The sequence below is a fragment of the Helianthus annuus genome, chromosome 5 (genome assembly GCF_002127325.2).
Source record: "Helianthus annuus cultivar XRQ/B chromosome 5, HanXRQr2.0-SUNRISE, whole genome shotgun sequence".
Taxonomy (NCBI): Eukaryota; Viridiplantae; Streptophyta; class Magnoliopsida; order Asterales; family Asteraceae; genus Helianthus; species Helianthus annuus.
In genome coordinates, this window is record NC_035437.2 from 81,987,530 (window position 1) to 82,002,561 (window position 15,032).

Sequence of the window (15,032 nt, forward strand, 5' to 3'; positions counted from 1 at the left end):
CTCATAGTTCCTTTTAAGGAACTCACTATCGACGAGCAGTTGCAGTTCGTCGAGGAACCAGTTGAAATCACGGACCGGGATGTCAAGGTCCTCAAGAACACTAGAATACCTCTTGTTCGGGTTCGTTGGAACTCCCGTCGTGGCCCAGAGTATACCTGGGAACGTGAAGATCAAATGAAACTCAAGTATCCCCAGTTCTTCGAAAACCGTGCAACCACTACTGAGGCTGAAGCTACTACTTCAGAATTTCGGGACGAAATTCCAAATCAACGGGGGGATGATGTGACACCCCAGGAAAACCAGTGAACGATATAACTTACCTAGCTTCCTCAGTAACCGCATGCTAAATTTCGGGACGAAATTTCTTTCAAGTTGGGGATAATGTGACAACTCGAGTTTCCAAGATTCCATTTTCACATTTATTGCACGTTCTTGTTTGTTTGTTTAGTTGTTTATTTGCACAATTGGTTTACTATGAAACTGTATATGTTTTGATATAATAAAGTGTATTATGTTTGTGCATTGTTATGTGTTAAGTGTTGTCACATGTAGGAACTTGGTGGTGAAACTGTGAAATTGTTTGAGATGGTGTACTATTGTAAAATATGATACTTAGGGATGTATGGAGTAATTAGTGAAACTCTAATCATTCTTAACCCTAATCATTCACTAATCACTACACAAAAACCAAAACACAGACTTTCACTTTCTCTGAGTTTCTCTGGCAATCAATCATCATCATCATTGGCACAAGTTCTTCATCACTCTTGATTCCACACTTTCTCGAGAATCAATCCAAGGTAATTGTTTATTGATTGCTTGATTATTATCAATTCTTGATTCTTGTGATTCTTGTTAAAACCCTAGTTCTTCATATGATATTCTCTGTGATTATTGAGTGGATTCTGATTATGGTGATAATGATGTTGAATAGTCGTTTAATCAATTGCCTGATGTTTAAGAATACATGATTGATTTGATAATTGGATTGCTGCTAGATTGATGCAATGTAATTAGGGTTTCATCGTCGTGATAGCGTGAAAACGTAACTGATGTTCTTGTGGTTGATGTTCTGCTCGATGATTGATTTTACTTGTAGTCTGAGTTTCATTATGCTTGTCTGAGTTTCCTGTTTAATTGATAAAGGTCCGAATTCTTTAACACACATGGATGTCCGAGTTTTGTTATAGAGATCATGTCCGACTTTTTGTTAAGTTGTGAAGTCCGACTTTTATATGAAATTTATATCCGACCCTTTTAGATGAAGCATGAAGTCCGACCTTTTAAAGGGATGGGGGAGGTCCGACTTTTACAAGGACCCAAGGGTCCGATTTTTATTATATAACATAATGAGGTCCGAGTTTGTGGATGGTCACATGTCCGAGTTCATGAGGGACTCTAGTCCGACTTTTGATTAATGTGATGATGTCCGAGTTTTAGCCCCACCCCCCCTTTGTCCGACTTTTATGAAGGGGAAACCCCCCCCCCCACTTGTACAAGTTTTGTTGTAGCATAGGATGGTCCGACCTTTCATGATTATACATGTCCGAGCTTTTGCTTGTGATAAGTGTTGGCCCGAGTTTCGTTATCTGTTAAGTGATTAACCCTGTTAACTGTTAAGTGCTTAACTGTGAGTTCTGTTCTGTATGTCAGGTATGTGGTATGTAATTGAGTTGTGTTAACCGTGTATGTAAGCTCAGTGTGTACGGTAACCCTAATAGTTCTGATTTACTCTGTCGTATGATGTATTATTTGATGAACGTGAAATAGTTGTTATGTGCTACATGGCGATGATTGCTTAAACACTTCGTGACTTAAACGACATGCAACTGATTTAATATACATGCATATTATAGGACGTGATTAATTATTCGTGAGCACATAGTTAGCATACCGAGCAAACCAAGGTGAGTTCACACAGCCAAGGCATGGGGTTCCCAGGGTGGGAATGGGATTTGATTATTTACTTGTACTTACCTGGATAATGGAAATTAGTGATATGATCCTCGGGTGAGGAAGGTTATTGATAAGATACTACTAGACTAGTGATACTAATAGAACTGATCTTCGCATACACGCCGGGGTTAGCTGGGATAATATGAATAATCTTCGCACACATGCCTAGGTAGGCTGCGAACTAATCCAACCCAACACGTCTCCTTTGAATGACCTGTCTTCCAGCAAGATTCGCACTTTCTGAGTCGGCACGGGCCGGGATGATGGAACTGACATATACCACACTTGGGCAGAGTGCCCATGTATCCTCTTCCTCTGTTTTCGGTACCAGTTCCGGCCCTGGCTGGTGCACTTCCTTCTTCCCTCTTGCTAACACTGCTGGTGCCCTTTTTGAAATTTGAGAACTTCCTCTTGTTCTCACTTGGCGATGATTCAACATGTGTTTCCTTCTTTTTCGGTTCAGAGATTGAAAATTTGTCCAATCTGATGGCTTCCTCTGTAAGTGCCACACTGAGATCAATGGCTTCGGTAATCGTTGGGGGTTTGGACCTCGTTACCATGCTCATGATTTGGGGTGCCAATCCCCAGATGAAACGCACAATGCGTTTAATCTCAGGCTCAACCATATACGGCACAACGCGTGACAAGTCATGAAACCTTTGCACATATTCAGCAATCTTTGGGCCGTCCATTTTGAGGTGCCAGAACTCGGTTTCCAGTTTCTGTATCTCGGCCCGAGAAGAGTATTTCTTCCTCATGAGCTCCTTCAGCTCAGTCCACGTCATAGCATACGCCGCTGCTTCCCCCAGGGTCTGTACTTGAAGGTTCCACCAAGATAGGGCACCGTCAAGAAAGAGCCCTGAGATGTACGTAACTTGGTGCTCGAGAGCACACTTGCTCATCCTTATGACAGAATCCGTCTTCTCCGTCCACCTAACGAAAGCAACAGCACCCCTAGTGCCGTCGTAGTTCAAGGGTTTACAATCCAGGAATTGCTTGTAGGTACAACCGTTGGGAGGGTTGTTGTTGCTGTTCGTAGTTCAAGGGTTTACAATCCAGGAATTGCTTGAGAAGCAGCATACTGCGCAATAGCGGCAGCGATGATTCCTTGTAGTTCTGCCTGGTTAGTCGGCATGCGTCCGTCACGTCGAGGAGGCATTTCCTAGAGGATGTTCCATATTGGTCAGGTCATAGTAAGTATAATAATCATACGTATATATAGTAACATTCATCATCCACATAACATCTCATGTCATAACCATAACAAATGGTCAACAATGCATGAAATTAAAAGACTTGCGATTAATGTTTCATAAACAAACCATCAATAGAGTTTCACAATTTTACCATGTGCCAAAATATATGTCTGAGTACAATAACAAATAAACCAAGAATCAAAATCATGGTCTTCAAAAAAAAAGTCTTCGTAATCATGGCTCTAGCACTGTCTTCCCACTAAGAGTAGCCGGTCTGAAATCTCTGTTGCCGAGTATATCCCTAAGCTGACGGTGGAGGAGGAGGTGGAAAATTAGAGAAAATCAATCGGCGCAACTGCACCAAGTCCTCCTCAAGTGCGTAGGCAAAACGTAACACGAAAGCAAACTGTCGATCGAGAGGGAGGAAATGAACGTCTGAATCCTGAAATGAGGGAAAAGAAGTGTGCGATGCCGAAAACTGGGTCTGACAGGGACATTGAGGATGTGGAGTCCTCTCCAACCGCTGGACACACTGCCTCAAGGCGTCCCGCCGTAACTGCAGCGATGTGAGCGTGTCCTCCACAGAGAATCCGTCATAAAATGGATGATAAGTGTCAGATACTGGCATGACCTGGGGTGCTGACCATAGGGATGGTTCACCCATCGGGGCTGAAACCGGAGGGTAAATACAGATTGTGAAGTAACATGGGGTAACTGGGTCTCGAAAGGTGCATAAAGTGACACTGGTGGAACAAAATCTGAATAAGGGACCTGCGGTAAGAACTGGCTAACCTCTGGCATGAATGGGGTGTGCCCGAAAAGCTGGCTCGACGATCCCTCCCCAGGTTGGGGCGGAGGAATGTCCTGAAGGAAAGTGATAGGAAGGTCAGTGCGGTGAGTATCGGATGTGGATGGAGGAAACAAGGGAGCATCAAATGGTACAGCGATAGGTGCGGGAGGGGGAGTGACTGGGACTACGTACGAAGGGTAGTCATCCTCCTCGATCCACCCATTGCTGGAGTTAGCGTACCTCGGGTCCATGTGGGTAGCAAATGGTGCAAGATCATCAAAAATCGCCATGGGATCAGGTATCGGTGCTAAATCGGGGATCTCAACAGCTGGTGGTGCAACAACGGGTGCATCAGTAAAAGGAACAAGGTCAATGTCAGGAACAGGCTTGGAAATGACTGGAGCGGGCTGATAATCAGCAAGCATGGTAGGAATCGGATCATCTGGATGAGCAGGAGCCTCAGCAGGCTGCTCCATCTCCATCTCTTCATCAGCGTCCATGCGAGGAAAGTAACCGAATCCCAACGGTGGGATATGAGAAGCTATCGACTCAAAGGAATCAGAAGCGGACGAATCGGACTGAACCTCCATACCAGGAAGCTCGACCATGGGAACAACAGGATCAGCATCTGGGATATCAACAGGTGGAACACCGTCCTCCACCGGGGCCCCACCATCCTGGTCTCCCTCCGGGGGACCCTCGATGAGCAGGTCGATGTCACGATCGGGTAATGCATCGATAGGTTGTTCCTCAAAAGGAACTGCAGCGAAGGGGAGAGGGGCAGGGATGGGAACAAGCGGTAGGTCCTCTCCAGGTGGGCCGTCAGCTAAAGGTACATCATCTCCGAAGTCTGGTAGGGCAAAAGGCTGAAAGTCATCTTCATCAGTGCTCGTGTAGTCCGAGGTGTAAACTCCCGAATCGGTAGCCATCTCGTCGTCAGAGGTAAAAGTCCTCGGGTCACTCGCATCGGATACTCCGCTACCGGATGATGCCATGGTGTCTGTAACACAACCACAACATATGCACACAAATAAGGTAAGCATGTAAACAAATAATAATGAAGTCATGTATGCATCCTAGTCTTCCCAGACTATCCCACCCAATCTCTAAGACTGAATTCCCTAGTCTCTCAGACTAACTCCCTGGCCTCTAAGACCAACCTCCCAGTCTCTAAGACTCGAATTTTCCCCAGCCTCTAAGGCTAAACATCCCCAATCTCTAAGATTGAATCCCTCAGTCTCTAACACTGAACTCCCTCAGTCTCTAAGACTGATACGAAAATTTTGAAGAAATGTATTTGTGACCTTTTGTTTGTAAAAATGTTTGTGCCCTGGATCTGGACTTTTAGTGTATGCAAATGTAAAAACGTTTGAAAACTTTTGTTTGTAAAAATGTAAAAACTTTTAGACTCGAGAAGGAATCCTAGTTCGCTATGATCGAGGCTCTGATACCAAGTTGTCACACCCTGGCTTTTGCGGAAGCGTGGGTTTAGTTTGGTGTGACTTCTCAATACCATAGCAACAGTCACAACATGCTATATGATAAAAATTACTTGATGTTCATCCATTAAAATGATTAAAAATACATAACATATTGTCTTGAAACAAAAACATCAACCACACGATACGTTTACAAAACATGACTTGTTTAAAAATGAGTTCATAAGACTCGACGAAAAGCTCCCAACGACACAAGGACTTGAGACATGCAACTCGTCCAGGAAAGAGTTACACTTCCCAAACCTACGACTCCGGATGACATCCTTATTTAGTACGCAGCTGATCATGCATCACTTGCCAGATCCAACTTAATTCCCTGAAATACATGTAGTTTTAAAAAGTCAACAAAAAGTTAAGCGAGTTCATGAGGAAGTCTTGTGTATATAAAACCGTTTAGTATGTCTGTAAGTAAAATTTGCCCCTGGTATGTAGCAATAAGGAAAAAGAGATCACCAATGGGTTGCAAAGCCACCGGTATGTGTGAAAAGGTGCAGGGAAACTCAAACCTAGCAAATTTGTTACCGGGCTTCCGGCTGGAAGACACAGTCACCACTATGGGCCGCCCCGGCCTCACGGGTGTGGGCTCGCTACACCCAAATAGATCTATCACTCTTGTGTCCCTTGGTCCTATAACGAGGATTAATGGCCTCAAGTGTTGTGCCCACCCTTCACATGATCTAGTAGTGTAAAACCCTCCCTAAGCTAACCATACCATGTATATAAAAGTCTGAAATAATTTGTAAACATGTATTCCACCCCCGAAGTATAAAACCGAAAACAGTAAAGGAATAGGGGGTCATGAACTCACCGTAGTGCGTCTTGACTCGAACTTAAACTCCTTCCGCTACACGACAACCTACAACGTACTAATGTCTATTAGACGAACGGGCCGTGCCTTGGCTTAGAGTTTAGTGTTTTGATTTATGTTACTTTGGTATTATTTTGTTAAAACAATAATAATTATTTTAACTTAAATAGCGTTCTTAGAAAAATAGTTAGACAGCTATTTCGTATCTATTTTCTCGAATATTTTACTAAGTGTTCGGGCTTTCGGAAAATTTCGGCAGAGTCTCCTCTGTAAATAGAGGTGTCCATGCTTAAATAGCATATCATTTTCTTTTATATATATCCAATAGTTCATTTTCAATAATCAAACCGACATATCGACAAACAAAACGTTACATACTTCATTTCAGCTTTATTACTCGAAACCGGACTGTTTTCGAGGATTTTTATAAAATAGTTAACCTTTTCTAAAAATTACCAAATTTTTACAGAATGTCACATATGTTCCAAAGTTTATTGTGTAACAATATCAAAGTCCAATTCGTTACCCATATTTTATAGAAAATCATTTTCTCGACTGCAATCAGATTTGTTACCTTCTGATCGCAGTTTACGGAAATATTCACTAAAAATCAACCGTAAGTCCGTTTGACGAAATTCCAGTTGGAGGGTCGTCCTGACAACGGTGTCCATCTACTGTAAAAATTCCATGAGTTGATTTTACTCAGGTTTTAAGTTGTGACTCCGAAAATAACCCACTTTTTCTGCAGTAAAAATGCAGCTTGAGCTGCTGTCCAAAAATAACCTTTTAAAAATAGTAAACGGTCTCGAAAAATTATGATTACAGTGCCATTTGTTTAGTTATTCCAAAATACTCATTTTAGGCTTTAGAAATTCCGTTTTTTGTTTTAAAATGATCCCGTTACAGCCTGTTGAAGTTGGCTGGAAATCCAACTCAGCAAGCTGTTTAAGCTTTTGTGTGTGATGAACATTCAACAATCGAACAAGAATCGAAGTGAGACAAGAGTATGAATGCACTTACTACTAGCACAAGGCTAGGGTTGTAATCTTAGGATGAGATGATAAGGAATGATGGTGAGAAAAGCTTGAACAAGGCTTCTTGAGAGCACTTCCTCTTGCACCTCTATGGATCAATCTTGGAGCTTGGAATGGGGTTTGTTAGTGAAAGAGATGAAGATGGTGAAGGAAGGTGATGATGAAAATCAGTTGTGGTGAGGGGGGGGGGTATGAGCCGAATTTAGAGGGAGGAGAGAGAGGATTAAGTGCTAGCTTTGATGTAATGATGATCATTATCTTGGAAATGTGCATTACTAGCTTATAGAGAAATTATGACAAGAATTTGGCCAATGAAATCAAGATTTTCTTTACAAAAGATTTAAACAAAATATTCTTTAATGATTAGGGCAGATTTTCGGTTATAGGGGGGGGGCAAAGTGTAAATTTTTGTTAATTAGTAGGTAATTATAAAAGGGTTAAGGGTATTTACAAGTATAGTGGGTGTATGTCATGTTTACATGGTGCATGGGGATTTTTGTGACCATGATTAATTTAAAATAATAAAATAATATTTCTAACAATATTTTCATGTCTCGGGTAATGTCTGGTTGGTTGGTTTCGCAGCGTTCCGTTAAAGCGTTTAATTGTCCCGTAAGGCGTCTTTTGTGCATCTTTTCATAGCGAAATTAATTCCATCACTTAGGAAAGTGTCCAGGACCATTTAGTCAATACTCTGTATAATATGAGTGTGTCAAGAACTGAATTGTTACTAAAAATGCGGAATTCTGTAATTAAATTGCGTTTTAGGCACTTTCCGGCACTCAAACTATCACCTAGTGACATAGTCTTATGGTCCTCACCTCCCTACACTCCATACTGGTGTAGTGTTCTATCCCTGGTCCATACTGGCCTAAAATAGTATTTGTCTAAGTGCTGGCATTGTCAGCATGTGTCTGAGTTATCCGCTTACTGTGCTAACTGTGCTTTGTGCATCAGGTTTGTCACTAAGAGTCTGTATGAAATAATTGGAGTGACTGTATGTAAAGAATGCACATGTATGTATATAACATGAATCAGTAAGCAGTTTAAAGTGTCAGATGTAGTCAAGCACAGTCATTAAGCACATAATTAGGGTTAATTAATTTGTACAGTACCTGTAATTTTGCGGGTTGTCACATTCTCCCCCTGTTAAGAAAATTTCGTCCCGAAATTTTTTGTCCTACTCCTAGTTGCAGGGGTCTTGGGGAATAAATGTGGGTACTTGGCCTTCATACGATCCTCACGCTCCCACGTGAACTCCGGGCCGTGTCGTGCATTCCATCGAACTTTAACGAGTTTGACACTACTCCGGTGTGTCTTATTAATCTTCCAATCCGTAACTTCAACCGGTTCCTCCACAAAGTGGAGTGTGTCGTCAATATGAACCTCGTCAGCAGGAATGACAACTGTCTCTTGAGTCGGACTCTTCCTCAAATTTTATACATGGAATGTATCGTGAACACCATTGAGTTCAGCAGGTAGGTCCAACTTGTAGGCTACAAGCCCAATCCTTTGCAGGATTCTAAAAGGACCAATGTAACGCGGATTCAACTTCCCACGCTTTCCAAAGCGTGCCACACCCTTCCAGGGTGAAACCTTTAACAAAACCATATCCCCAACTTGGAATTCCAGGGGCTTCCTCTTTGGATCCGCATAGGCTTTTTGTCTGTCGCGAGCTGCCTCGATGCGTTTTCGAATCTGAAAGATCTTGTCGGTTGTTTCCTGAACCATTTCGGGGCCAACCAGCTGTCTATCACCCACATCAGCCCAGCATAGCGGTGATCGACATTTGCGCCCATAAAGAGCTTCAAACGGTGCTGCTCCAATGCTGGTGTGGTAGCTATTGCTGTACGAAAATTCGACCAAGGGTAAGTGTTTGTCCCAGCTACCACCCAGGTCCATTACACATGCTCTCAGCATATCTTCCAATGTTTGAATCGTTCGTTCACTGGGTGAAACGCTGTACTCAAGTTTAACTGAGAACCAAATGCTTCTTGGAAGGACTGCCAAATCCTTGATACGAAGCGTCCATCTCTATCAGAGATAATCGAGAGAGGCACTCCATGACGTGCAACAATCTCCCTCATGTATATTTCAGCAAGTTTACTTGTGTTGTCCTTTTCCCTGATCGGCAGGAAGTGCGCAGATTTTGTCAGTCGGTCTACAATTACCCAAATTGTATCATGGCCCTTTGGCGTCTTTGGCAATTTCGATATGAAGTCCATGGAAATCTGTTCCCATTTCCATTGGGGTATTACAGGTTGTTGCAGGAGTCCTGAAGGCTTCTGGTACTCGGCTTTAACCTTGGCGCACGTTAAACATCTGCCAATATATAGTGCAACATCGCCTTTCATCCTAGGCCACCAGTAGAAATCCTTAAGATCTTGGTACATTTTATCTGCTCCTGGATGAATCGAGTATCGTGACTTGTGAGCCTCATCGAATATAACCTTTCTCAATCCTCCAAACAGAGGAACCCAAATTCGATTCATGAAACACAAGGTTCCTTCCTTGTTTGGCACTAACTGTTTCTCCATTCCATGGAGATACTCATCCTCAATATTGCTTTCTTTCAAAGCTTCTCTCTGCGCGGCACGAATGCGCAATGAGAGGTCTGTCTGGACAATCATTTCTATAGCCCTAACCCTTATGGGTTTAATCCTTTCTTTTCGACTTAGGGTGTCAGCGACTACATTCGCCTTTCCTGGGTGATACTTGATTTCACAGTCGTAGTCGTTCAACAGTTCAACCCAACGTCTCTGTCTCATGTTAAGTTCCTTTTGATCAAAGATGTGCTGTAGGCTCTTGTGATCAGTGAAGATTGTACATCTGATTCCATACAAGTAGTGTCGCCAGATCTTCAATGCGAACACTACGGCGCCTAACTCTAAGTCATGCGTGGTGTAGTTTTTCTCATGTACCTTCAGTTGGCGTGAAGCATAGGCTATGACCTTCTGTCGCTGCATCAACACGCAGCCTAAACCCTGACGCGAAGCGTCACAATACACCACGAAGTCGTCCGTGCCTTCGGGTAGAGCTAAAATCGTTGCGTCACAAAGCTTGTTTTTCAACAACTGAAACGCTTCTTCTTGTTTATCGCTCCAATCAAACTTCTTGTCCTTCTGAGTAAGTGCGGTGAGAGGTTGAGCGATTTTGGAAAAATCTTCAATGAACCTTCGATAATACCCAGCCAAACCTAAGAATTGCCGAATCTCGGTTGGCGTTGTCGGTGACTCCCAATTCTTGATCGCCTCGATCTTTGCGGGATCCACATGGATTCCACTTCCATTAACCACATGTCCAAGAAACTGGACTTCGCGTAACCAAAACTCACATTTCGAGAACTTAGTGTACAACTTCTCCTTCTTAAGCAGCTCTAGAATAGCTCTCAAGTGTTGCTCGTGCTCTTCCTTCGTCTTCGAGTAGATCAAAATATCGTCAATGAATACGATTACAAACTTGTCGAGGTACGGCTTGCAGACTCTGTTCATCAAGTCCATGAAAACTGCTGGAGCGTTTGTCAACCCAAACGGCATAACCAGAAACTCGTAATGTCCATATCGAGTTCTAAAAGCAGTTTTGGGAATACTTTCCTCTTGTATTCACAACTGGTGATAACCTGATCTTAGATCGATCTTTGAGTAAAAACTCGAACCTTGTAGTTGATCGAACAGGTCATCGATCCTTGGCAAAGTATATCTGTTCTTGACAGTCAACTTGTTAAGCTCGCGGTAGTCTATACACATACGAAAGCTACCATTCTTCTTCTTAACGAACAAAACTGGAGCTCCCCAAGGCGAGAAGCTTGGTCTGATGAATCCCTTGTCTAACAACTCTTGGAGTTGTGTCGACAGCTCTTGCATCTCTGAAGGTGCAAGTCGATAAGGTGCCTTAGCCATAGGCGTGGTTCCTGGAACTAGGTCAATGCGGAATTCGACTTGTCTTGGAGGCGGCAATCCTGGTAAGTCTTCTGGAAAGACTTCAGGATATTCCTTCACGACAGGAATGTCTTCGATCTTTGGCTTAGCGACTTCCTTATCCACGATGTGTGCCAGAAAGGCAACACATCCTTTCCTCGAACACTTCCTAGCTTTCAAGCAGCTAATGATCCTCAATGGCGTATCGCGCTTCTCTCCGTGAACTACAATCGTCTCTCCATCGGCCATTGGGATGCGGATGGTCTTTTCGTGACAAACCACTTCGGCTTTGTTGCTAGACAGCCAATCCATCCCTATTACCACGTCGAAGCTTCCAAACTCGACTGGCAGTAGGTCTAGCGTAAATTCGTGTCCTCCCAGTTCTATCATGCATCCCCTAACAACTTCACCCGTTTCCACTAGTTTTCCATTCGCCAATTCAATAGAGTACGGCACGTCTAACTTACTAGCAGTTAACCCAAGCATGTTCTTAAAGTCTAACGATACGAAACTATAATCGGCACCAGTATCAAAAAGAACAGACGCATAGCGTTGATTTATAGGAAACGTACCAGTGACAACATTTGGATCTTGGCGCGCTTCCCTCGCACCAATGTTAAAAACTCGGCCTTGAGCTTGATTTATCTTTGGGCATTCCCTTTTGAAGTGCCCAACGTCCCCGCAGTTGAAGCATCCTGGCCCTCGGCCATTCCCATTTCCATTTCCGCCTCGATTTCCGTTTGTTCCCCGATTACCAGCTTGATTCGGGGCATTCCCACGATTTCCGTTTCCCCCAGTATTTCCTTGCGGTCTGTTTCCATTACCGCGGTTGTTGTTATTGTAACCCCTTTGGCCACCTTGGCCTAATCCAACCCAACACGTCTCCTTTGAATGACCTGTCTTCCCGCAAGATTCGCACTTTCTGAGTCGGCACGGGCAGGGATGATGGAACTGACATGTACCACACTTGGGCAGAGTGCCCATGTATCCTCTTCCTCTGTTTTCGGTACCAGTTCCGGCCCTGGCTGGTGCACTTCCTTCTTCCCTCTTGCTAACACTGCTGGTGCCCTTTTTGAAATTTGAGAACTTCCTCTTGTTCTCACTTGGCGATGATTCAACATGTGTTTCCTTCTTTTTCGGTTCAGAGATTGAAAATTTGTCCAATCTGATGGCTTCCTCTGTAAGTGCCACACTGAGATCAATGGCTTCGGTAATCGTTGGGGGTTTGGACGTCGTTACCATGCTCATGATTTGGGGTGCCAATCCCCAGATGAAACGCTCAATGCGTTTAAACTCAGGCTCAACCATATACGGCGCAACGTGTGACAAGTCGTGAAACCTTTGCACATATTCAGCAATCTTTGGGCCGTCCATTTTGAGGTGCCAGAACTCGGTTTCCAGTTTCTGTATCTCGGCCCGAGAACAGTATTTCTTCCTCATGAGCTCCTTCAGCTCAGTCCACGTCATAGCATACGCCGCTGCTTCCCCCAGGGTCTGTACTTGAAGGTTCCACCAAGATAGGGCACCGTCAAGAAAGAGCCCTGAGATGTACGTAACTTGGTGCTCGAGAGCACACTTGCTCATCCTTATGACAGAATCCGTCTTCTCCGTCCACCTAACGAAAGCAACAGCACCCCTAGTGCCGTCGTAGTTCAAGGGTTTACAATCCAGGAATTGCTTGTAGGTACAACCGTTGGGAGGGTTGTTGTTGCTGTTCGTAGTTCAAGGGTTTACAATCCAGGAATTGCTTGAGAAGCAGCATACTGCGCAATAGCGGCAGCGATGATTCCTTGTAGTTCTGCCTGGTTAGTCGGCATGCGTGCGTCACGTCGAGGAGGCATTTCCTAGAGGATGTTCCATATTGGTCAGGTCATAGTAAGTATAATAATCATACGTATATATAGTAACATTCATCATCCACATAACATCTCATGTCATAACCATAACAAATGGTCAACAATGCATGAAATTAAAAGACTTGCGATTAATGTTTCATAAACAAACCATCAATAGAGTTTCACAATTTTACCATGTGCCAAAATATATGTCTGAGTACAATAACAAATAAACCAAAAATCAAAATCGTGGTCTTCAAAAAAAAAGTCTTCGTAATCATGGCTCTAGCACTGTCTTCCCACTAAGAGTAGCCGGTCTGAAATATCTGTTGCCGAGTATATCCCTAAGCTGACGGTGGAGGAGGAGGTGGAAAATGAGAGAAAATCAATCGGCGCAACTGCACCAAGTCCTCCTCCAGTGCGTAGGCAAAACGTAACACGAAAGCAACCTGTCGATCGAGAGGGAGGAAATGAACGTCTGAATCCTGAAATGAGGGAAAAGAAGTGTGCGATGCCGAAAACTGGGTCTGACAGGGACAGTGAGGATGTGGAGTCCTCTCCAACCGCTGGACACACTGCCTCAAGGCGTCCCGCCGTAACTGCAGCGACGTGAGCGTGTCCTCCACAGAGAATCCATCATAAAATGGATGATAAGTGTCAGATACTGGCATGACCTGGGGTGCTGACCATAGGGATGGTTCACCCATCGGGGCTGAAACCGGAAGTGTAATGTGTGGGGTAAATACAAACTGTGAAGTAACATGGGGTAACTGGGTCTCGAAAGGTGCAGAAAGTGACACTGGTGGAACAAAATCTGAATAAGGGACCTGCGGTAAGAACTGGCTAACCTCTGGCATGAATGGGGTGTGCCCGAAAAGCTGGCTCGACGATCCCTCCCCAGGTTGGGGCGGATGAATGTCCTGAAGGAAAGTGATAGGAAGGTCAGTGCGGTGAGTATCGGATGTGGATGGAGGAAACAAGGGAGCATCAAATGGTACAACGATAGGTGCGGGAGGGGGAGTGACTGGGACTACGTACGAAGGGTAGTCATCCTCCTCGATCCACCCATTGCTGGAGTTAGCGTACCTCGGGTCCATGTGGGTAGCAAATTGTGCAAGATCATCAAAAATCGCCATGGGATCAGGTATGGGTTCTAAATCGGGGATCTCAACAGCTGGTGGTGCAACAACGGGTGCATCAGTAAAAGGAACAAGGTCAATGTCAGGAACAGGCTTGGAAATGACTGGAGCGGGCTGATAATCAGCAAGCATGGCAGGAATCGGATCATCTGGATGAGCAGGAGCCTCAGCAGGCTGCTCCATCTCCATCTCTTCATCAGCGTCCATGCGAGGAAAGTAACCGAATCCCAACGGTGGGATATGAGAAGCTATCGACTCAAAGGAATCAGAAGCGGACGAATCGGACTGAACCTCCATACCAGGAAGCTCGACCATGGGAACAACAGGATCAACATCTGGGATATCAACAGGTGGAACACCGTCCTCCACGGGGGCCCCACCATCCTGGTCTCCCTCCGGGGGACCCTCGATGAGCAGGTCGATGTCACGATCGGGTAATGCATCGATAGGTTATTCCTCAAAAGGAACTGCAGCGAAGGGGAGAGGGGCAGGGATGGGAACAAGCGGTAGGTCCTCTCCAGGTGGGCCGTCAGCTAAAGGTACATCATCTCCGAAGTCTGGTAGGGCAAAAGGCTGAAAGTCATCTTCATCAGTGCTCGTGTAGTCCGAGGTGTAAACTCCCGAATCGGTAGCCATCTCGTCGTCAGAGGTAAAAGTCCTCGGGTCACTCGCATCGGATACTCCGCTACCGGATGATGCCATGGTGTCTGTAACACAACCACAACATATGCACACAAATAAGGTAAGCATGTAAACAAATAATAATGAAGTCATGTATGCATCCTAGTCTTCCCAGACTATCCCACCCAATCTCTAAGACTGAATTCCCTAGTCTCTCAGACTAACTCCCTGGCCTCT